This window comes from Camponotus floridanus, unplaced genomic scaffold (assembly GCF_003227725.1).
Source record: "Camponotus floridanus strain SB8 unplaced genomic scaffold, Cflo_v7.5 scaffold116, whole genome shotgun sequence".
Taxonomy (NCBI): Eukaryota; Metazoa; Arthropoda; class Insecta; order Hymenoptera; family Formicidae; genus Camponotus; species Camponotus floridanus.
The window spans coordinates 532,207-558,086 of record NW_020229233.1 but is presented as its reverse complement, the minus strand read 5'-3'; the positions used below and the strand labels follow the sequence as shown (position 1 = coordinate 558,086).

Genomic DNA, 25,880 nt, shown 5'->3' with positions numbered 1-25,880 from the left:
GGATAGCTAATATTGCATATGATCAAAGATAAGTCACTTTTGTTACAGTATTATATTTTTTTCTTTTTTTTTTTATGTTTGTGTTCAGTTTTCATTTCCTGACTGGTGTTATTTTATTAAAAAAGAAAAAAAGATTAATTTCTTATTAAATACGTTAAATTTATAACTTAAATGTACAAATAACTTGTTAAATAATCTTTATTAGTTTGTTTATGTCTTCCTTCCTTATGTTAGTTTGTTTATGTCTTCCTTCCTTCCTTATGTATCAAGTTTATATATTTAATATTGTTAACATTTTATAATTTTATATCATTCGCTTAAAATTTAAAATGTGTATTTGTAGATTTGATATAGCATTAACATTATTAGCAATATAGACGAATCTATATTTTGTATTGTACAATTTTATAATGAACCATTTTATTGCTGCCAAAGCTCATTGTATTAATATTAAACAATAAAAATTTAAGTTAGCATGTATATCGGGGGTAAATTTTATTTATATTATAGATTATAGAATAAACCTATATAAAACAATATTTTTTCAACGTTAAATATGTATTTCTTAATTATTGAAAAAAACATTTTAAATACATTTATTTAATAATAAATATACGTTTTCTAAACGTTAAAAATATATATTCAACCGTTTTAAAATAAATATTTATCAAATATTAACAAAACATTTTTTCAAATGTTAAAATAAATATTTTTGTAATGAATAACAGGGGACTTAACCCATGATTTAAACGTTTTTAAAAATGTTTTTAAAAACATTTTTCAAACATTTTAAAAAACATTTTTAAAAACATTGTCTGCTGATTGGGATAACAGAGCCTTAATTTCTTTATCTAGATATTGTATATACATATGTAAATTTTATATGTAGTAATTCGTGATATGTACAATTATGTACAAGTTAGAATCGTCCTCTTTCTTCTCTATTGAGTTTCCGTGTATCTGTAATTAGTAACAGTATTTTTATTTTCAGCTTATCTTGTGCAATAGAGGCGGTGCTAATTCTGCAGTCTTATTGTTAGCCGAAACAAAATATCTGCATGAAGCAGTACGAAAGATGAAGCGCCGGCGAATTTGATTATTGACTATTGAGCGAAGCAGCACGTACGATACATAATCAAGGTAATTTACATTTCTAATTTTTTATTTAAATAATTTGAAAACACAATATAAATAACAAAGTGCCGTAACGGTCATTGCTAGGTCTTAGTGTTGATATTTATTGTGTGATTGTATATACCTTTTTAAAAGTTCACTAAACTGCACGCCAAATATGTTTTTAATCATAACAGCTCCAAGTTGAATTAATAGTAATATCACTTTATTTATTTGAAAATCAATTTAATAATTAATGATGCTAACTTGCATCGAAATGTGAAAACCCATCCTCCCCCCTAAAAAAAACTGTAAAGAAATTATTGCAAAAAATAATACCTCAGTCAGGGGAAAAATCTATTCGGTGCACAGTTTAATGAACTTGAAAAGATATATATAAAATCACACAATAAATATTACATTATCAAGGAGAATCCTGCAGTAGCTAATTGCCGATTTTATTAAAATTTTAATACAATTTAATGGATTTGATAGTATTCACTAAAACATTTTATTAAGCAGTAAAGCTCCAGGTGCCATTATTCAGGCATTCTCGAGAAAATGAAGATTTCTAGCACCTATATAGTACCGTTATGGAAAAGTGATTGTTGAATCAATGATGTAGCGTTAAAACATTGATTGTTATGCTCGGAGTTCCAGGTTCTGTCCTCGAAGACATTTTGTTTCATTTAAATCTTATATTTTTAAATTATATACAATTTTTTAATCATTTTTAATTATTTAATATAAAATGTTATTTTTTAAACATCAATAATTGAATGTAGTAATTTTACACACTTAGTAAAATAGAAAAGGCAATTGGTTATAGCTGGATCTCGGCGCTAATATCTTATTATGCAATTTTATATACATCTTCAAGATCAAACTGCACATCGAATAAATTTGAGATCCTCGAAAAGCTATAACTAGAATGAGAACAATATCGCGATATTATCACGATACTACGATTTTAACTGGAGGTGTTATTTTTTGAAACAAAATTCTTCACTTGCAATATTTTAAATAAGAGGGGTTTTATTAGATAGTTGTTATCATTATTATCTAATCATCAATTTAATCTCTTGGTACTACTGGTACTTGGTACTTGGTACTTGGTCTTCTTGTTTTCAACCTATAACTGTATCAAGACCAAATATTTGTTCGGCGCGCAGTTTGATATATGTAACGATATATGTAAAATCACAATATAATATATTAAATAACATAAATTTCAGTTGCATTTTTGCAGGTTAATTTTTAATTATTTACTTTTAAATATTTCTTTTGTTGTATAGAAAAATGCCGCAAAAATTACTTGGTCAAATTTGTGACAATTGAACGGAAACTCAATCGGATCATTCATTTTCTAAAAAATGAAAATAATGTACAACGGAATGAAATAGAACAAGACAATGTGTCGTTGTTACCAAATTTTCCTCTCACTACAGTTGAACAAACAGAAATGTTCAATACAGACATAACAGATTGGAAGATATTAATGTTCGGCGACAATTTGTAAGGATCTTATCACATTAATTAATTGTAATTATACAAATTAAAGCCTATGATAACAGTAAGCTAATGTTAATATTTAGAAAAAAAAATAAATTGAAGAAATTGTGCAATAAAATAATAAATTTATTATATAATATATAAAAATATATAAAAATATTGTTTTTATTTATTACAGATGAAAAAAATGGCGCAGTTTGGCGGGGATACCGTAGCCAAACTTGTAAAAAATATAATGTTGGAAACTATCGGATATGAAGCTGCGGCAGCGTACACGTGGACAGGCCAAAAAAAAAGATTATCATTCAAAACATCGAAACTGGCTGACACAATAATTGGTATATAATTTTAACATTTTTCTTCATTCTTTGTAGTTGCACTGAACTGTATTTAAACAAATTTTTTTTTAACATTAAATACAATTCAGATGAGAATTTTTCTAGAACTACTTCATGTCATGTTAACATGTATTTTAACATGATCCAATTATTATGTTTGTAGCAATTATTTTGAAGAAAAAGGATACTACTACAATTACTGAAGTGGAAGGATGTATTCAAGAGTGGTTGAGACGATCCGGCGACAGAAAGAGAGGCTTAAACAAGTAAATATATTGTATGTACCTGATATGTTAAATTTGTCATTTTCTTTGGAAACTATTAATTTTATATAATATTAATATACCTATAACATAAAACATTGATATTTTGTACTGAATAAAACTTAATCTTCGATCCATGGGTGCTGGGATTGTCTTCTTTCGAGAATAGCGTTGATTGATGCTCTTGATCAAGCTTCAATCAATGGGTGCTGGGACTGTTCTCGAAAGAGGATAGAGTCCGCATTGATCGACGACCAAGATTAATCTTCGATCAATGGGTGCTGGGACTGTCTTCTTTCGAGAACAGAATCCGTGTTGATTGACGCTCTTGATCGAGCTTCAATCAATGGGTGCTGGGGTTGTTCTCGAGAGAGGATAGAGTCCGCATTGGTCAACGACCAAAGTTAATCTTCGAAACTGGACTTGGAAACAATAAAAGTAAGGTAGAGTCCAAGGTAGAGTAAAAATTCTCGCAATTCTGTTGTTTTCCAACGTCTCAATTCATCCAGAGAACGTGATTTTCAGATCAAACTCCTTCGGTACCTACTTTGTACATTGCAATTAATTTTTCCAAGTCTATTATAAGTTTGCTTTCACTTTGATGTTTGATAACTACTTATCCATAACTGCAATACTTTTTTCATGACTCCTAGACATGACATATCAAGTACATATAATTTAAAGAGAACTGTGTAACATTAGCAGTTGTATTAACTCGAAAGGAGATATAACCAGTATGACGATTTTGTGATTGTAATAAGTACCTAATTCTTGTATACTTTCCACATCCAAAAAATCTGTTATGTGCAATTTATTTAAATATAATTATATATGCTTGTTATAATTCTAACAAGCATATATAACTATTATTTTCTAAAAAAAAATAATTTAAAAACAATATATATTCTATTTATATATATCCTACAAAGCAGGAATATTCTCTAATATTTTATTCTTCGGTCTTTAAAATTCTATTTTTTCTCATTCAACATTGCTCAGAAACATATATTTATACATAATTAGATCTCTTTGACGTACATCCAAGTAAGCTCTGTTATAAGTGGAAGTATTTATGCGAGATAATGAGACTAATAATATTATTTATTGTTAGAGAAAACGCTACGTAGATATGTTCTAGAGACAAAGTAATCCATACAATGGATAAACTGTTTTGAATGCAAATAGTAATATGTTATTAGAAATATTAGTTATACTGTAAAATATTATTATTAAAAATCATTAAATAGAGAAGTACTTTGTGTAATAAAAACAGTCGTTTAAATACAAGTGCTATTATATTTATAATTATCTTTATGTAGTAATGATTAAATATTGTTATTTAAAACTGAATATATAATCTTCATGTATTTCAAAAATTCTTACTGCATTATTTGCTTGCAAAGCGTTATTATGTTTTATCATATGTAATTATTATATTTAATAAAAATTTCTGTCATGCAAAACTGCCAATAATATGGAAGGCAAAAATATATAAAAAGATTATATATATAATCTTTTCATATATACAGGGTGGGGAAAAAGTATGGAAGCAAACAATTATTTCCGAAACTATTCATTTTTCGACAAAATGTCTTAGACATCATTTTTATGGTATGAAAAGATGTATTATGTGGCATAGATGGCATGACCTTGAAATGACCCTTACGAGCTGCATACAAATAACGTAAAAAATTTCAAATGGAACTCGTCAGTTTTTGTTACAGATTCTTGTAGCTGATGTCGAAACGTTTACAAAACACTGCATATGAGCTCCATTCTCTTAAAAACACTCCCAGTTACGAAACAATTGTGATAATTCGTATCGACGAAATTGAAAATAGACGGCGTACGTGTGATTACATGAATATGTGTAACGCGATTGAACGTCATTATGAGAGATCAGTACAACAGTAGCGATTACTGCAACAAATGGAGAATAACCCGCTTCGATCATTTCTGTCGATACGAAAGACACGCGAAGTTCGTAGAATCAGTTAAGGCGTACATCGAACCGTACTCAAGGAAAGAGATTACGTGATTCATCCAACCAGTTAAGGTAAGATAAGTGCGATTCATCCAACCAGTTAAGGCAAGATAAGTGCGATTCATCCAACCAGTTAAGACAAGATAAGTGCGATTCATCCAACCAGTTAAGGCAAGATAAGTGCGATTCATCCAACCAGTTAAGACAAGATAAGTGCGATTCATCCAACCAGTTAAGGCAAGATAAGTGCGATTCATCCAACCAGTTAAGGCAAGATAAGTGCGATTCATCCAACCAGTTAAGGTAAGATAAGTGCGATTCATCCAACCAGTTAAGGCAAGATAAGTGCGATTCATCCAACCAGTTAAGGCAAGATAAGTGCGATTCATCCAACCAGTTAAGGCAAGATAAGTGCGATTCATCCAACCAGTTAAGGATGTTATTAGTGGACGCAACTGAACGTCATGATGCGAAATCAGTAAGCAATGTCAATGTGCATACAAATTGTTTGTATCACAATTGTTTCGTAACTGGGAGTGTTTTTAAGGGAATGGGGCTCATATGCAATGTTTTGTAAACGTTTCGACATCAGCTACAAGAATCTGTAACAAAAACTGACGAGTTCCATTTGAAATTTTTTATGTTATTTGTATGCAGCTCGTAAGAGTCATTTCAAGGTCATGCCGTCTATGCCACATAATACATCTTTTCATACCATAAAAATTATGTCTAAGACATTTTGTCGAAAAATGAATAGTTTCGGAAATAATTGTTTGCTTCCATACTTTTTCCCCACCCTGTATATATATATATATATATATATATATATATATATATATATATACAGGGTCTACCAAAAGTGTGGAAACCCCTAAATATCTCGGAAAATATATGTTTTACAGAAAAGTGTTTCCAACAAAAGTTGTAGGGTTTAAGAAGATCTATATACTGATTCTATCAGTTTGACCTTGGATGGCGTCGTCAAGGTCAGGTCAAGGTCACATTGACTTTTTTAAATGACACCCCCTACATTTGATTGCATATTCTTATAGCTTAATTCAAGAACTTTCCAAAACACTATAATAATGTTCATTTTTATTAAGTACTTTGCGAGTTATGAGGGTTGAATGATAGAGTAGCGCCGGTATTAACATTATCCAAGGTGTACTACATGGAGGTTACTCGCTTGGATTTGCATCTGTTGTGTGTGTGATCCAGCTAACTAAGGCAAGATCGATTCCTCAACATATCCTCATATTTCGCTGAAGTCAAATTGCCAAAAAATTGCTCTATAAAACGTGTATGAAACGTCTCGTTAGTTCCTTCATTTACCGCTATGTGACGCACTACATGCAGTCTAACTCGCATTTAAAATTCAACTAAGAATGTATAAAGCTATCAAAGAACGAGCACCTTCTAACTTCAGCTTTGAGCAAGCAGAAATTAATTGTTATCGTCCAAATACAACGTACGATTAATTAAAATTAAACGTTTTAAAAATGGCTGGCGACTTGTCGGAACGTGAAAGAATCACTATCCTCATGATGCGTGGATGGGGTGATAACGAAAGATCGTTCTCTGATGTCGTTCGATTATTTAATGACACGTATCCGAACCGTCGAATTAATAAGTCCACTGTGTTAAAAACAATAGAACGTTTTAGACAAACTGGTAGCGTAAGAAATCGCTCTAAGTCAGGAAGACCATTGTCTGCAACCAACGAAGAAAAATAACTTGATGTTCTGCAGACATTTATTGAAGATCCCAATTCTAGTGTTCAGAGAGTCGCTCAAACTCACGATATTGCTCCCATGTCGGTTTGGAGAATTTTAAAGAAGAACAAGTTCCATCCATATAAATTGCAATACGTTCAAGAATTGCAAAACGGAGATGAGGAGCGTCGTATACATTTCTGTGAAAGAATGATGGCACTAATAGATGTCCGGCCCATCTTCCCTTATCAAATTGTTTTCACAGACGAGGCAACTTTTACCTTAACGGGAGAAGTTAATAATCAAAATTTTCGTTTCTGGTCAGATGAGAATCCGAATTGGGTGCGGGAAACTCACACACAACATCCACAAAAAATAAATGTATGGTGCGGAATAATAGATGGCTATTTAATAGGGCCGTTTTTTTTTGAAGAATATTTGAACGCTCAAAGGTATGAGAGATTACTTGTTGATCAAATAATTCCAGCCATACAGAATACTTTTCCAAATAATTTCCAAGAAATATGGTTTCAGCATGATGGAGCTCCTGCTCATTTTGGTGCAGGACCACGTCGTATTTTAAATGAGACTTTTCCGCTACGGTGGATAGGAAGAAGGAACGGAAATGAGGGAGGAGAGGATTGGCCACCTCGGTCACCAGATCTAACTCCTCTTGATTATTATCTATGGGGATATCTGAAGAGTAAGGTTTACAGAACAAAACCTAAAACCATTCACGAATTGATACAGCGAATAAGGGATGAAATGGCTTTGATACCTTTTGAAACGAATCGTAAAGTCATTTCTACATTCTACCAAAGATTAGCATATTGTCAGGAAGTAAATGGCAGCCACTTTCAGAATTTACTTTAACACATTGAAACACATTTGCAATCGTTTGGTGCAACCTAACCTGATCTCTGTATACACGCACCGCACGCACGCACACGCACACATTTCGAACAATTATTATGATAAATGAGCATCCACAAATTTATTTACTGTTTACTATGTCGATTGCTTTCCAGGTCTTTAAATGCTCGATTGTAATTTGGTTGGGTCTTTGCTTTTGCTGACTGGATCCACGACCGATCTTGCCTTAGTTAGCTGGATCACACACACAACAGATGCAAATCCGAGCGAGTAACCTCCATGTAGTACACCTTGGATAATGTTAATACCGGCGCTACTCTATCATTCAACCCTCATAACTCGCAAAGTACTTAATAAAAATAAACATTATTATAGTGTTTTGGAAAGCTCTTGAATTAAGCTATAAGAATATGCAATCAAATGTAGGGGGTGTCATTTAAAAAAGTCAATGTGACCTTGACCTGACCTTGACGACGCCATCCAAGGTCAAACTGATAGAATCAGTATATAGATCTTCTTAAACCCTACAACTTTTGTTGGAAACACTTTTCTGTAAAACGTATATTTTCCGAGATATTTAGGGGTTTCCACACTTTTGGTAGACCCTGTATATATATATATACATACAGGGTGGGGCATTTATCTTGAGACAAGATAATATCTCGATTGGAGTCGATTATTTTGAAAAAAGTTTTAGACAAAAGTTGTAGGGCATTAAAGAGGCTATCGAAAAGTCCATATTACAACTTCCGGTCTAGACCGGAAGTGACGTTTTTTGATCAGAATTCGTTTTTTTAAATGGAAACACCCATTTTTTGCCGCGGATTTCGATTGGAAATTGAAAAAAAAATACTTTTTGTTCTTATTATTTTTTCGATTTAACCCATATTTTGGCCATAAAAAAAACAAAAAAACACAAAAATCTTGAGATAACGGAGTATCTTATTGGAATCCCTTTTTTAACTTTAAGGTTGAAAAACTGTACAACTATTAACTACTTTTAGCACTACCCAGGAATAACGACGTGGACGTAGTAGTTTTTTATCCCCTTTGGGGTGCTTGTTTTAGGTGAGTCCCCTTGCCTCTCACAATTTGGTATGATTGTCTTATCTGTTTGAAATTAATTTAATTTAATAAGTGCTCAAATTGGCGACCTTCGACTTCAATACACTTATTGATCCGAACTTCCATAGATCGTACACAACTGCGGAGTACATCAGGTGGTATTTTGGCACAAGCATTTCGGATTCGTTGCATCATATTTTCACGAGATGTTGGCACTTCTTTGTAAACTTCGCTCTTTATGTAACCTCATAAATAAAAGTCTGGAGACGTAAGGTCTGGAGATCTTGCTGGCCAATTTACTGGACCCCCCTCTACCGATCCAGCATCCATTGAATTCGCGATCCAAAACTTCACCAGCAGTTCGGGAGTAATGCGATGGACATCCATCGTGTTGAAACCACATTTGTTGTCTTACATTTAAGGGTACATCCTCAAGTAAAAGCGGAAGTTGATTTTGTAAAAAATTACGATATGTTTCGCCGTTTAAATTGCCTTCAATGAAGTATGGACCTACTATCTTGTCACCAACTATTCCACACCAAACGTTCACAGACCATTGACGCTGATGCTCAACTTCACGTAACCAATGTGGATTTTGAATACTCCAGTAGTGCATGTTATGTCTATTAACCGTGCCGTGGTTCGTAAAAGAGGACTCGTCTGAAAATAGGACTTTAGCAAAGAAATTAAGATCTTGTTGTATTTGTTGACATGCCCATTGACAAAAGATAACTCGGTTCTGAAAATCATTATCATGAAGTTCTTGGTGCAACGAAATGTGATAGGGATGATATTTATAACGTTTTAATATCCTGCCTACACTACGTCGCGAAATTCCAGAATCGCGTGCAATTTGTCGAGTACTGACATGAGGGTCAACATTTACTACAGCTAATACAGCAATTTCATTGTCAGTTCCAGTAACTAGGTTTCGACGGGCTCTTTTTCTCTTAGACACACTTCCCTCTTGTAGAAATTGTGTAACAACCCGATAAAAAAATGCTCGAGATCGCACGTTATCCGGAAAACGTTCAGCATAAAGTGTAACGGCATCGTCAACATTTCTACCACATTCACCATAAATAAGAATTTCTATCTTCTCTTCTACAGAAACAGCCTCCATTTTTAAAAAAGTTTTGCACTGACAAAATTTGAAAAGATAATCTGATTTCAGAAAAAAATTAGGATAAATGAAATGGGGTAAAAATCCCCTATATTAAATTTAAAAACTCACGAAAAAAGAAAACGAAAATACAAAAAAATGTCAATTATGCCTTTTCAAAGTAATCCGTTAAATCTTTTTCTAGTTTATTAAGTTTAGATTAAAAATCACCACCCCATGAAAAAGTAGTCTGTACTTTACATGTGATATATGCTATCCAAAGTGTTTTGGCCTCCTGGACACAACCCCAACAAAGTACTCCGTTATCTCAAGATTTTTGTGTTTTTTTGTTTTTTATGGCCAAAATATGGGTTAAATCGAAAAAATAATAAGAACAAAAAGTATTTTTTTTTCGATTTCCAATCGAAATCCGCGGCAAAAAATGGGTGTTTCCATTTAAAAAAACTAATTCTGATCAAAAAACGCCACTTCCGGTCTAGACCGGAAGTTGTAATATGGACCTTTCGATAGCCTCTTTAATGCCCTACAACTTTTGTCTAAAACTTTTTTCAAAATAATCGACTCCAATCGATATATTATCCATATCGAGATATTATCTTGTCTCAAGATAAATGCCCCACCCTGTATATATACAGGGTGTCCCTGAGCATGTGCTCACTCATTTGTAAAAAGGTAGGGCGCAGTAAATTAAATAAAGAAATCCTATTATATGTAACGATTTTTGTAATAACAATCGAAATATTAATTATTGAAATCGAACGAATGAGAGAAGCGCTCGAGCGCTCGAGCTATAGCACGGCCCACCGTGTCAGACATTGCCTGCCGGCACGCGGCGGGAGGAGGGACTTCGCGCCAAACAATGCCAGAAATGAGACGCGAGATGCGAGTCTTGACGCGATGCAATGAAACGTAAGAATGGCGATAGCGGTAACCACGGCGCGCTGTCCCTCCTCCCGCTGCATGCCGGCAGGCAATGTCTGACACGGTGGGCCGTGCTATAGCTCGAGCGCTCGAGCGCTTCTCTCATTCGTTCGATTTCAATAATTAATATTTCGATTGTTATTACAAAAATCGTTACATATAATAGGATTTCTTTATTTAATTTACTGCGCCCTACCTTTTTACAAATGAGTGAGCACATGCTCAGGGACACCCTGTATATATAGTAAAACAAAATTTTTTGTTAAATAACTTCTGTCTTTAGAACATATCTTCTAGGTCTATGTACAATTGGCGTTCATGCCTTATAAAATATTTTTCAAAATGTTTAAAACTGTGTTAAAAAGCATGTTTAAAATAAGAAAACATGTTTTAAACATATATATATTACTTTTCATAATTAAAGTATATAATTTAGATGTATGTACGTATATGTACCTGATGTTACGTTGAATTTTATTTCGAAACTATGTATTTTATGTAATATATATTAAGATGTAACATAAAACATTTATATTTTTTCTAAATAACATTAAATACTATAAACAAATAACTTTTGTTCTCTCTTTCACTATTTTATTATATCCACTTACATTTGTACATTTACTACCAAATTTTTATTTTCATAATGACATTTGTCAAAAATTTAATTTTATTACTTTCAATGTATAATGTATATTATATATTTAAAATATAAAATTAAGTTTTTGATAAATGTCATTATGAGAATAAAAATTTGGTAGTAAATGTATAGATGATTTCAAATTGATTACAAGTCGACTTATTGCCGACTAAAAGTCGACCTAGTCGCCATAACCTCAAAAACAATGTCGACTTATAGTCACCATGAAGTCAACTTAAAGTCGACTGTATATATACTGACTTTTAGTCGACTATTTTCGGGTCATTTGTCGACTAAAAGTCGACAATAAGTTGACATTTAGTCTGACTTTGAAGTCGACTTTAAACTCCTTTTGCCGACTGACAACCGACTAATAGTCGACTCGGTGCTGTTTGGGATGTTTGGTTCTCCCCTCGTTCTCCCCTGATTTAGGGAGAGAGAGAGCAAATATTGTAGGCTCGCCTCCCCCTTTTTGCGTTAATTATTAGAGTAGAGTTAAGCATGCGTGAGGGAGGACGTGACGAGATCTCATCCGGTGACTCAACCCGGCGAAGAAGACCAGATTAGAAGACGCGCGGGACGAGCGGAGGCACCGACTATAAGGAGAATGCCGAGCTAAGTATTTGTATCCGCTGTATAAATTAAAGCATCCATCTATCGCTGCCGCTCCTGTACATCCCCTTATGCTTAGCAGGTACGAGGAATAATCACGGGGAAAGCCGGCCGACAATTAGAAACGAACATCAGAACCCCGAAACGGAGCCAGCTCGGCTGAATTAAGCGCTACAGGACACCTATAAAGTAAAGGCGAGCGGCTACCGGAAAAATCTTCACACCAGGCTGAGACTAAAAAAGAGCCGAGAAAAACGGGACGAAGCAACAAGGAGGCGACAGGCGTAAATGCGGCCCTAAAGGCAGGAGTGATTAGAATCCGCGCCGATCCTGAGGGTTGCGGAAACGCCACAAGTGGCCTACTTATGTATTAATTGCCGGCACGATTCCGACGGGCCTTCCGCTCGTCACTGTTCGGCGGACCATTGTACGAGGACGATAGCCCATATTAATCGATCTATTGTGCGGATGCCGAGAGATCCAAGGACTTCAAGGAGTCATCGGTGAGACGAGCGTCGACCTCCTCAGGCCGTTTTATCGTTAGAGAATCAGGTAGATTTAGCCCGAACAGAGTCCACGCCGAATTGCTGCCGTCAAAATTTCATTATTCGAGATTACTCCGAGTTTCGATAATTGCGTAGTAGAGTACGACGGCCGGCAGATATACTTTGTTCGAGCTTCGATAATATTAAGTGCCCTCTCTCCCGGTTAAGCGCCGACAGTCAAATGTATTATCTTTTCTTTTGACGATTATTGTTGTTTGAAAATTTTGTGTAAAGTAGCTTGCGATACGACGAACTCACACGCAAAGGCGATCGCGATATTTGATAGCCGGCAAATGCGTCGCGGCATCGACTCGCGTATCCCTACGACGTGAATCGTTTGACCTTTATTATAATTTATTGTTTACGCTTTTGAGATTATATTACCGTTAATTTTTCGCACATATGTTCGATCGTCTATCTTGTATAATTATCTAGTCGTTCTATTCTTCCGTTATTACCGTAATTCTGTATTTGTTTGATCGACTCACGTGAATAATCAATTCTATTGAGATCGCGCTTGACGACTTTAACTACCGTCATTATTTAATATTTTTGGTTTATAACCGACGGATGTCATTATTAAAAGCATCATCGCGGTACTTATTATTAATAATTCCAGCGGAATTTGTAGCTGGCGAGGCCCTGTGACGTCTCGTTCGGCGCAACATTCCAAGACTTTCTTACGCTGTTTTTTTTTTGCGTAACACGTGATACCGCGGTGATCGCGCTCGAACGCCGGCCCGTCGCTGCCGGAAAAATTCGCTGTAATCGATAGTAAATCATTTTGCAATATCCTCGGGAGTCTGTCTTGTTAAACTTTATCTACTTCTTAAATATATTCATTACCGTTACTCTAATATTTTATCTTATTTGCAGCCACCTTGTATTCTCGATCCTTCCTTAATTATTAAAACGAACCGCCCCCTCTGCCATTTTCGAGACGGGGCTAGCCGAGCGTCTGTCGCGATTAATTGAGTAGCATTTTCTGTGTATTATAGCGAGATATGGAATCATTTTTTTTTTGAAGTGGTGCGAATTACCGCACCTGGCGCCCAAAAACTTTTGGAGAATAAAATTAAGCAAAAATCGCGCCGAAGATGTGCCATGGGCCAATAACACCGGCCAGATCTCAATATCAGCCCTGATTAGTAAAATCAACGGTCACAGTACATACAAATTAATACAGCACGGCAGCATTGTCAGCAATGTATCAGCGTTTGACACATCGTTTGAGCGATAATGCTTTGTAGTTGAACCGATCTAAAGCCAGTGGCACACCGTGCTATTTTATCTGCTGGATTACTAGATAGATCTGCATGCTTGCTACTGTGTCGACAACACTGATGGTATAGCTGCTGACTGTGTTACTCGCTTGGCTTCAGACGAGGACTTTTTCGCTACTAGTTTTCGTGCTAGCATCCTTTCAGTAATGACAAATAAATATGGAGCAAACAATTATTACAGCAGTGGAATGTAGAAAAAATACAATTGCATTATTTCTACTTATCAATAAATTACGACAAAATTTTGGTTTTCCATTTCCTTTGTTTGTGCTCATATTCCTTTCTATCTTTACATAACCTAATAGCTTTCTGATTGGCTCTCACAATGAGCTAACACAGAATCAGACAAGAAAAATAGTACCTGTTTTATCATGGAAATCCAGCAAATCAGTCAACAAAGAAACTAGCAGAGACACGATTTCCAGCCTAGGAAAACAGCAAGATTGCCATCACTGGCGCACGCAAGCAATCCAACAGATAAATAGTGCGTTCGAAAATATGTTTGGGAAAAAAGATAAAGTTGGCAGTATTGAAAACTCCCAATGCTGCGTTTCGTTTCTCCCACTGGGATCATTAGGATTGTATTGTACCGTATGTACAATATATGAAAGTATTGCAATTACACTAATTATTATTATGGAACAATATATAGACTACAGATTATCTGAAGATGAACTTAAGATGATTTTAAATATAAGATCGGACTATGAATACGGCCCACGAGTCTGTTGGAGCATGCGACGCGAACAAATTTTAACCAGAGAGAAGCCTGAGAGGGGCCACGCTGCTATTTTTGAGGGAACGCTTTCCCTACATCTAGCGGTGCGTAGATCCATTTTACGGCGTCTGGGATCTACATGGCCACATTCACTTTTGGTACCGATAAAACAGTCGATTTTGGTTCATGTCCATGCTACATCCACAATTTGTAGATCAAAAATAGTTCCGCATACAGATATAAATTAATGTATTTTTTTTAGTTGCGCGATTTCTTTTTCATTGAAGCATACATTATAAACGTCAATGCTATTAATGAAATAAGTTTATGTTTATAAATACATATGTGTATATAAGTTTATGTTTATAAATACATATGAGTATAGAATATATGCTATTCTCGAGATATAAGAACAGAAAAAATAAATGATATATATAAACTTCTCAGTAAATTGAATTTTATTTAAGACGATTGTAGAATAGAGACAATTTTTCAGATTAATAATTTCAGAAAATTTTTCTATATGTTTTTGTAATCTGAAATGTTATGCACAATAAAATATACATCTTTTTAATATAATCCAAGACATCTTAATTAAAAATTATTTTTCCCTTTTTTATTCTTAAAAGTAAAAGTATATTAATCATAAAAAAAACGGTACCAAATGATAATGTTAATTTAGAAAAATATTAACACATCTTATGTAAATATAACATAAGTACCGAAATTATTGAGGCTGACATTAATATTGCGTGGTAGCTGAATGTTAAAGCGTTCGGTATCTCACGACGCGGATCACGGTTCGAATCGCATGTTTTTTTTTGTTTTACTATTTTTCAAGTTTCTGATATATTATTACATACATTTATAAATGTGATTATATTTGACAAAAAAAGGATATTTAAATTATACTTACATTTAAATTATAATATAGTAACTTATTATAATATAGTTAAATTATAATATAGTACTAAATATAGTTATTATATAATAAGTAATACAGTATCATTAGAAATATATATTTATGTGTGTTATATAATATTTATTTATAACAATAAATGTACAATAATTGATTTAAAAATTTAATGAACAGTTTAAAAGGCGAATTTGTTTATGTATATATATATACAAATTTATATATAAAATATATATAAACAAATTTGCCTTTTAGACTGCCCATTAAATTTTTAAATATTTTTTTTTTTTTTTTTACGTGGGGGAAATCTTCCAAAGACACCCTCGATTCCAAGGAAGGAAATCGAGGGTAGTGTGGGATTCTTACCCACTAAAACCCCCACGGTAGCCTACTTGTCCTGTGTAATTTTAAAGATGGGATGTGGTCACATCATCCCATCATTACCCATGAATAGAAAAATTATCCATCTTGAAAACTGAAAATATACTAAATGGAATTAGTGTGTATAAATTTTTTCTTCAAAAACAGCATAGAAAAATAAATATTATTATGCAACAACATATTTCAAACAAAGTTATTATATTCAATAATCTATATTTAACAAATATATAAACATAGAACGTTTAAAAAAATCACAATATTTTAAGTAAATAACTAAATAACTTTATGTACATGTATATATATTTTAGTTGACATTCACATAAGCATGACGTAAAGATTGCAATCACAGATGATAAATACATAAATCTCTCTTTCTCTCTCTCAAACTAGCAGATTTTACCAGAAATAGACCAGACTCACACGCATATGCTCGAGTGAACATATGTACGAAGAGCGCTCTGTGCTGCACATATACATGGTTCTCTCTTGTGTGCGTGTGAACTGCATCCTCTTTCTGGCATCGCTGGTATCAACTTACGTTCGCTGTCTTCTTAGCAATCTCGCGAGAGAAGATTTGTCTTTGTGATTCGCGGTTATTATCCATAAAGGATTTTACACGCTATTCTATGAAGGATTTTTTGTGTTGTGTGTCAAGTGTGTAGTGCAAGTTTTTGATTTGCATAAGTGCTAAAATTTTCGTGTTTTAATATAGAATAGAATAGAATTTTATTATAAGAACTAACAATATTAAGAAGTGAGAAAAGTTTAAAAATAAAAATGTCAAATCAGTGTTGCGTAGATAATTTTTACAATAATTGTATGTATAAAGACTGTACAAGCTCAAGATCTCAAGGAAAACGTTTATATAGATTTCCACTGCAAACGGATAAAAGACATCATTTATGGATACGTAATAATGTGGTAAGTTTTTATATCATATAATTATATAAATTCAGCCGCATTTTATATGTATATTTTTATTTGTATTGATCTTATTTTACAATTGCATTCAGTGTCAGAAAATTATGTAGTTTAAGTTTTATATTTTATATGGAAAAGAGTTTTATATTCTTTTTTATATTTTAATATTTAATTCAATATATTTAATATTTAATATTAAATTTTTTATTTTGTGATATATAATTACATATATATCAAGCATTTATTCATATATTTATGTGCAAACCGTGGTATATACCTAACCAGCAGAGAATGTTTTTTAAATATATTTTTAATATTTATTATTCATTAATTGTACATTTCTACAATTTATTACAAATATAATATTTATTTAATGTTTATTTAATATTTATTTTTTATGAAACGTTCGTTTAAAATAGCAATTTAGAGAAAATAATAATGTTATGTTTATTTAATATTTATTTAATATATATTTTTACATTTACATTAACATTATTTTTTGTTTTCAATAATGATTTTAAAAAATATTTATGTTATGCTTATTTAATTTCTATTTTATATTAATTATGCCAAATATAATATATTATATTATATATATAATATATAATATATAATAAATATAATATATTTATTAAAATATTTATTTAACAGTTATTAAACATTAATTTAATATTTATTTATATTTGGCATAATTAATATAAAATAGAAATTAAATGAACATTACATAAATATTTTTTAAAATCATTATTATATACAAACAACAATAACCCAATCAGCAGACAATGTTTTTAAAAATATTTTTAAAAATGTTTGAAAAATGTTGAAAAATGTTGAAAATCATGGGGTTAAGTCCTATTTTATTCATTACAACATTTAAATGTATTTAAAATGTTTTTGTCAATAATTAAGAAATACATATTTAACGTTGAAAAAATATTATTTTATATAGGTTTATTCTATAATTTATATAATATAAATAAAATTTACTCCTGATATACATGCTAACTTCAATTTTTATTGTTTAATACTAATACAATATAAGACGCGTCTTATTATTGTTGTTTGCATGGACTTAACACAAGACACTACTGTTGTGTCTTTTGACTACTATTGTGTCTTTGCAGGAAATTTAATTATGATTATAAAAATATTTTATATTTGATGATGGTGAATATTAATTGGCTGCGTTCCGTTTCACGCATATGCGCGCATTTATTTATAGTATGCGTAACGTATACTATAGATAAATGCGCGCATGCGTGAACGCAGCCATTGTTTCGAGCGCAGAACGCTCTCGCGCATTAATACATGTGGTTATCTCTGATTGGTTGTGTGAGTCGTCGCGCCATTACGTGGCACGACCACAGTGCGCGTTAACCTAACGTTAAAACTGGCTGCACGACAGTGCACGAGTTCTTTGTGCCTTAATTCGTGATTACTATTTTCTACTTTTGAAGTGTTCTACATTTGCCAATAAGGTAATACTCAATATAATACTACATCCCAGCAAACCACAATATATTACTATGATTTGGCTTTATGTCAGCAATACTGAATATATCATTTACATATCAGATACATTTAAAATAATACATATTTGATACATATCTATAACATAATATAGATATATCCAGATAGCCAAATGCAATGAGGTTGCTCTTATGTTGCCAATAATTCTTGAAGCAACTAATTTTAACAAACTAGAGACATAATGCTGTCTCACCTTGTCTCTAGTTTGTTAAAATTAGTTGCTTCAAGAATTATTGGCAACATGAGAGCAACCTCATTGCATTTGGCTATCTGGATATATCTATATTAGAGGATGTACTACATGTACATTTTCCATATATTGTCCTGATATGCATTTAAATTCATATGACAAAGCATCTGTCCCTACATGAACAAAATTTATCTGTTAACATTGTTTATTAATATTGTTGTATTTTTAATAACAGGCATCAAGACAGGCATCAAGATGACATGAACAATAATAAATTTGCAACTGATGTCAGCACTACAAGTGAAGATGAGATGAAAACTGACAATAACGAAGAAAACGTATATGACGAAGATAATGAATTAAGTATCTTTAAGAAAATAATTCAATAAAAAAGATATATAATGAAGACGAGTAACAATGAGTTACGATTATAAGGATAGCTAATATTGCATATGATCAAAGATAAGTCACTTTTGTTACAGTATTATATTTTTTTCTTTTTCTTTTATGTTTGTGTTCAGTTTTCATTTCCTGACTGGTGTTATTTTATTAAAAAAGAAAAAAAGATTAATTTCTTATTAAATACGTTAAATTTATAACTTAAATGTACAAATAACTCTTGTTAAATAATCTTTATTAGTTTGTTTATGTATCAAGATATATATTTAATATTGTTAACATTTTATAATTTTATATCATTCGCTTAAAATTTAAAATGTGTATTTGTAGATTTGATATAGCATTAACATTATTAGCAATATAGACGAATCTATATTTTGTATTGTACACTTTTATAATGAACCATTTTATTGCTGCCAAAGCTCATTGTATTAATATTAAACAATAAAAATTTAAGTTAGCATGTATATCAGAGGTAAATTTTATTTATATTATAGATTATAGAATAAACCTATATAAAACAATATTTTTTCAACGTTAAATATGTATTTCTTAATTATTGAAAAAAACATTTTAAATACATTTATTTAATAATAAATATACGTTTTCTAAACGTTAAAAATATATATTCAACCGTTTTAAAATAAATATTTATCAAATATTAACAAAACATTTTTTCAAATGTTAAAATAAATATTTTTGTAATGAATAAAAGGGGACTTAACCCATGGTTTAAACGTTTTTAAAAATGTTTTTAAAAACATTTTTCAAACATTTTAAAAAACATTTTTAAAAACATTGTCTGCTGATTGGGATGTTAAATTTATAACTTAAATGTACAAATAACCCTTGTTAAATAATCTTTATTAGTTTGTTTACGTACTAAGATATATATTTAATATTGTTAACATTTTATAATTTTATATCATTCGCATAAAATTTAAAATATGTGTATTTATAGATTTGATATAGCACTAACATTATTAGCAATATAGACTAATCTATATTTTGTATTGTCGCGCAATTCTATAATGAATTCTATAATTCTCACCATTTTATTTCTGCTGCCAAAGCTCATTGTATTAGTATTAAACAATAAAAATTTAAGTTAGCATGTATATCAGGGGTAAATTTTATTTACCCCTGATATACATGCATATTATAGATTATAGAATAAACCTATATAAAACAATATTTTTTCAACTTTCTTAATTATTGAAAAAAACATTTTAAATACATTTATTTAATAATAAATATACGTTTTCTAAATATTAAAAATATATATTCAACCGTTTTAAAATAAATATTCATCAAATATTAATAAAACATTTTTTCAAATGTTAAAATAAATATTTTTGTAATGAATAAAAGGGGATTTGGAACCCATGATTTAAACGTTTTTAAAAATGTTTTTAAAAACATTTTTCAAACATTTTTAAAAACATTTTTAAAAACATTATCTGCTGATTGGGTAGTTTTTTAAGTTTGTTTTGTACGAAATATTTGGCACCATTGCAACATTATATTTATTATTAGATTAATTGAAAAGTAAATAATGTAATACTATTATGTGTAATTTGGATTAAATATATTCACACAAGACTTATTTTACTTTTTTATTGTAAAAAAATAATGCATTTATTCATTAGTTTTGTCAATTTATTTAATTATAATAGCCGTGCCGCGTGCGCCTGGCTCGTGTCGCATGTACGACACGGCTCTTTCTTTGTGTGCGCTATCTCTTTTACATCGTTTAACATGTGCTAGTAGCGGCCAGCGTCTCGAGACTGTTACTTTTGGTATCGGATATTGCATGTCGCGTGGCGCTATAGGATTACGATTTTCCAATACACATGCAATCAAATGAATCCAAGCATGAGCGATAAGCCAGCCATAAAATAAATACAAATCTTGCATGTATTTTAAATCATACTTTGTAAACAAATTAAAAAGAATTTTTTGCAATAAATATGTGTTAATGAATATTTACTTATCCTGTTGTACAATGTACATTAAATAATATCTATATAATTTATATAATATATATCATTAATATAGTCATAAATATCTACAAATTGAAACATTCACGCAATACACATACACAGAATATATATAAAATATATATGTGAAATATATATAAAATTAATTCATTGAAAGTTACATGCTCTTATTAATTAATTTATTTAAGTAAACTTAATTGAAAAAAATAATAGTAAACTTAATTTTAAAAAATAATAGTAAACTTAATTTAAAAAAATAATTCTTAATTATTATATAATTATCTATATTAATGGCATTATATTATTATCATATAATTATCTATATTAATGGCAAATAAATTGACAAAACTAATGAATAATTATTTTTTTAGAATAAAAAAGTAAAATAAGTCTTGTGTGAATATATTTAATCCAAATTACACATAATAGTATTACATTATTTACTTTTCAATTAATCTAATAATAAATATAATGTTGCAATGGTGCCAAATATTTCGTACAAAACAAACTTAAAAAATTATATACCACGATTTGCACATAAATATATGGATAAATGCGTGACATATATGTAATTATATATCACAAAATAAAAAATTTAATATTAAATATATTGAATTAAATATTAAAATATAAAAAAGAATATAAAACTCTTTTCCATATAAAATATAAAACTTAAACTACATAATTTTCTGACACTGAATGCGATTGTAAAACAAGATCAATACAAATAAAAATACATATAAAATGCGGCTGAATTTATATAATTATATGATATAAAAACTTACCACTATTACGTATCCATAAATGATGTCTTTTATCCGTTTGCAGTGGAAATCTATATAAACGTTTTCCTTGAGATCTTGAGCTTGTACAGTCTTTATACATACAATTATCGTAAAAATTACCTATGCAACACTGATTTGATATTTTTATTTTTAAACTTTTCTCACTTCTTAATATTGTTAGTTCTTATAATAAAATTCTATTCTATTCTATATTAAAACACGAAAATTTTAGCACTTATGCAAATCAAAAACTTGCACTACACACTTCCCAATCAGCAGACAATGTTTTTAAAAATGTTTTTTAAAATGTTTGAAAAATATTTTTAAAAACATTTTTAAAAACGTTTAAATCATGGGTTAAGTCCCCTTTTATTCATTACAAAAATATTTATTTTAACATTTGAAAAAATGTTTTGTTAATATTTGATAAATATTTATTTTAAAACGGTTGAATATATATTTTTAACGTTTAGAAAACGTATATTTATTATTAAATAAATGTATTTAAAATATTTTTTTCAATAATTAAAAAATACATATTTAACGTTGAAAAAATATTGTTTTATATAGGTTTATTCTATAATCTATAATATAAATAAAATTTACTCCCGATATACATGCTAACTTAAATTTTTATTGTTTAATATTAATACAATGAGCTTTGGCAGCAATAAAATGGTTCATTATAAAATTGTACAATACAAAATATAGATTCGTCTATATTGCTAATAATGTTAATGCTATATCAAATCTACAAATACACATTTTAAATTTTAAGCGAATGATATAAAATTATAAAATGTTAACAATATTAAATATATAAACTTGATACATAAACAAACTAATAAAGATTATTTAACAAGTTATTTGTACATTTAAGTTATAAATTTAACGTATTTAATAAGAAATTAATCTTTTTTTCTTTTTTAATAAAATAACACCAGTCAGGAAATGAAAACTGAACACAACCCGCACAGCACTTTATATTTCAGATACACAGCAGATACATAAAATGTGAAATATTACTATATAGCAAATACGTAATAATACGTATAAATCATGTACCAGATACATCTTTAATATCAATAAATGTCCGCGCTATAGATACGTAATTTACGTTATATATCACATACATATGACTATATACAATTTGATATGTGTTAAATACATGAATTATGCATTTGATACGTATCTATAATATTGCAAATACGCGTTTACAATGTACTGTGTATTTTGACTGTTTGAGTCTCCTAATAGCACACATGTCCAAAAAACATTCAGAGGACAGCTAGAGAATGTTTTATATCCTCTGGCTGTTCTCTGGATGATCCTTGGACATGTGTGCTGTTAGGAACATATATTCACATACATATATATATATATAATAATATATGACACCCCCTACATTTGATTGCATATTCTTATAGCTTAATTCAAGAGCTTTCCAAAACACTATAATAATGTTCATTTTATTAAGTACTTTGCAGTTATGAGGGTTGAAATAATTTCTTAATTTTACATAACCATAAAATATCTAGTAAACCATTCATTTTTCGATTATCTTACCTTCATACTTTTAGTACAAAATAATGAGAGGAATCAATGGTGTAAAGAAAACACATAGTTGTTTCTAAGAAAAAATATGTAATTTGCATTAACAATTCCATATTTTTTCTTAAAAAAACTGTATGTTTTCTTTACACCAATTGATTCCTCTCATTATTTTGTACATAAAAGTATGAAGGTAAGATAATCGAAAAATGAATGGTTTACTAGATATTTTATGGTTTATATAAAATTAAGAAATTATTCAAGCCTTATAACTCAAAAAGAACTTAATAAAAAGGTACTTAATTATAATGTTTTGGAAGCTCTCGAGATAAGATATATATATATAAAATATATATATACAGGGTGTTCCAGATCAACCGCAGGTCCTTGAAGGAGTGGATAGATCTCGATAATGTGAGTAAAAAATGTCCTTACAAGAAAGTTGTGAGATCAATAGTTTTTGAATAAAACGCATTAGAAGTTAAGCAACCACGGGGCCCGCATTTCGCGCCATCAGGAGCGGCGCGGCATGAACCATTCTTGTTCGCAATACATTCTGCTACATCAATTACTCGTAATTGTTTTCATTTGTTTTCCATCGTTTTTGCTACTGATGTTGCTACTGATTTTTGGAAATATCCGAAGCGGCATCAACGAAGAATCTTAACTCGAAGAGTTTTAAATTGTCAAAGTATGTATGCATTGATCCCCAATTTTAAAGAATCTTCTATGGAAATATTTCTGTTAAAGTCATAAAAGTATAATTGAGTCATACAACTTACACTCGCGGCGGAAATAAAATTTTTTTTAAGTTTTCAAAGTTTTTTCATTACATAGTATTTTCTTTTCAACTATTTAATTACTGGTATAAAGAGAAACTATTTAATTACTGGTATAAAGAGAAACTAAGCTGTAACTGAAAATTGTACATTATTTTCAATCTGTCATTGTAAATGTAAGTTTTTTCGTTCCGCTTACTTTTCCGTTATAACATAAAATAAATAATTATAATGAAATGTTTCATCAAGAAATAATTCTTTATTCGATAATTATCTTATAATAACTTCAGACTTATTTGTTACAAGAATTTAAACTTAACCCAAATTTTTTATTATCGTCGTATAACGTTGAATGCCATTAAAATAATTTTTAAACAATTGCATTACACAATTTTTTACAGCAAGTGTTCGAATTGACCTCCACCCACTTCGATACAAAGTTGCGCGCGTTGTATTAAACTTTGTCTTGACCGTTGAATCATTTCTGGGGTAATGGTTGCCACCGCTTCTGTAATGCGATCATTTAATTCTTGGATATTGTTAACCGGTTCAGAATACACGTATTCTTTTATAGCAGCCCATAAAAAAAAATCGAGTGGTGTGAGATCAGGAGATCTCGCTGGCCAAGCTCTACCAAGGACCACCACGGCCAATCCACATATCGGAATACATTTCATTTAAGATTTCTCGAGTTCCTCTTGCGTAATGTGGTGGTGCTCCATCGTGCTGGTACCACATTGCACGGCGTTCCGCCAATGACATGTCTTCTAGAAGTCCCGGTAAATCCTCAACCAAAAAATGACGATAGATTTCGCCAGTAACTCGAGCGGGAAGCTCGAATGGTCCTATCTATTGAAGTATCGTTGTGTTACTTAATTGTATTATTTTTCACAAAGTTTGTGTAGTTACGCTATAAAAGCAAAGACTGAGATTGAAATTATGCTTACATAGGAATATGTAATAATAAATGATAACAATAGTTAATAGTAAATGTGAAGTTGCTTTTTTAAGTTAATCTCAGCATTAGCAAATTTAATAATTAAAAATCACCTCTAAAAATTTACATACGTTCTCAAAATTGACAATACATATTAGTTACTGAGATAATCACAAGAAAAATTAAATAGTTATTCAATACAAATGCTAAAATATGTAAATGCTTACTATAGTATTATTATGTATCCCAGCCCACAAGTTTATGCTGAACCGATGCTGGAAACTCCTGACCCGGAATTGGTGGGGATTTTCATTTCCCCAAAAATGATAATTATGGGTGTTGAATGTGCCATCGCGTGTGAAAATTGATTCATCGGTGAATAAAATATTCTATATGAAATGTGCGTCTTGTTCGTGTTGCTGCAATAACCACCGACAAAAATCAATTTGATTTTCGTAGTCTGGAGGCATTAGATTGTGTACACGCGAGAAATGGAAAGCGTACATTTGGTTGTAATTCAAAATTCGATGCGTACTCGTTATGGATACATTGACCATACGAGCCACCGTCCTGATGCTCCTTATAGGGTCTTCTTCGACTACTCGAAGCACAGCTTCTTCATTTCTGACGTTCCGAACAAGACGTTGGGCTCCTGCACCCTCTTGTCTTCTTTGACGAGCAAGCACTCCTGAATTTCTTGTTCTATTTATTAATCGCCGAATGACATTTCCATCAGGATGTCTACGATTCGGAAAATTTTCGGCGTAAGCCCTCGCAGTAGCTTCTGCG

The 25,880-nt window shown here is 30.9% G+C and overlaps 1 long non-coding RNA gene across 1 annotated transcript; it reads left to right on the top strand.

Moving 5' to 3' along the window:
- The first annotated feature begins 845 nt into the window (after positions 1 to 845).
- On the top strand, positions 846 to 4,080 carry LOC112639899. The gene is made up of 4 exons (XR_003123736.1): positions 846 to 1,140; positions 2,409 to 2,628; positions 2,804 to 2,963; positions 3,127 to 4,080. It is a non-coding gene; the product is annotated as an uncharacterized LOC112639899 (long non-coding RNA).
- The last annotated feature ends 21,800 nt before the right edge of the window (positions 4,081 to 25,880 follow it).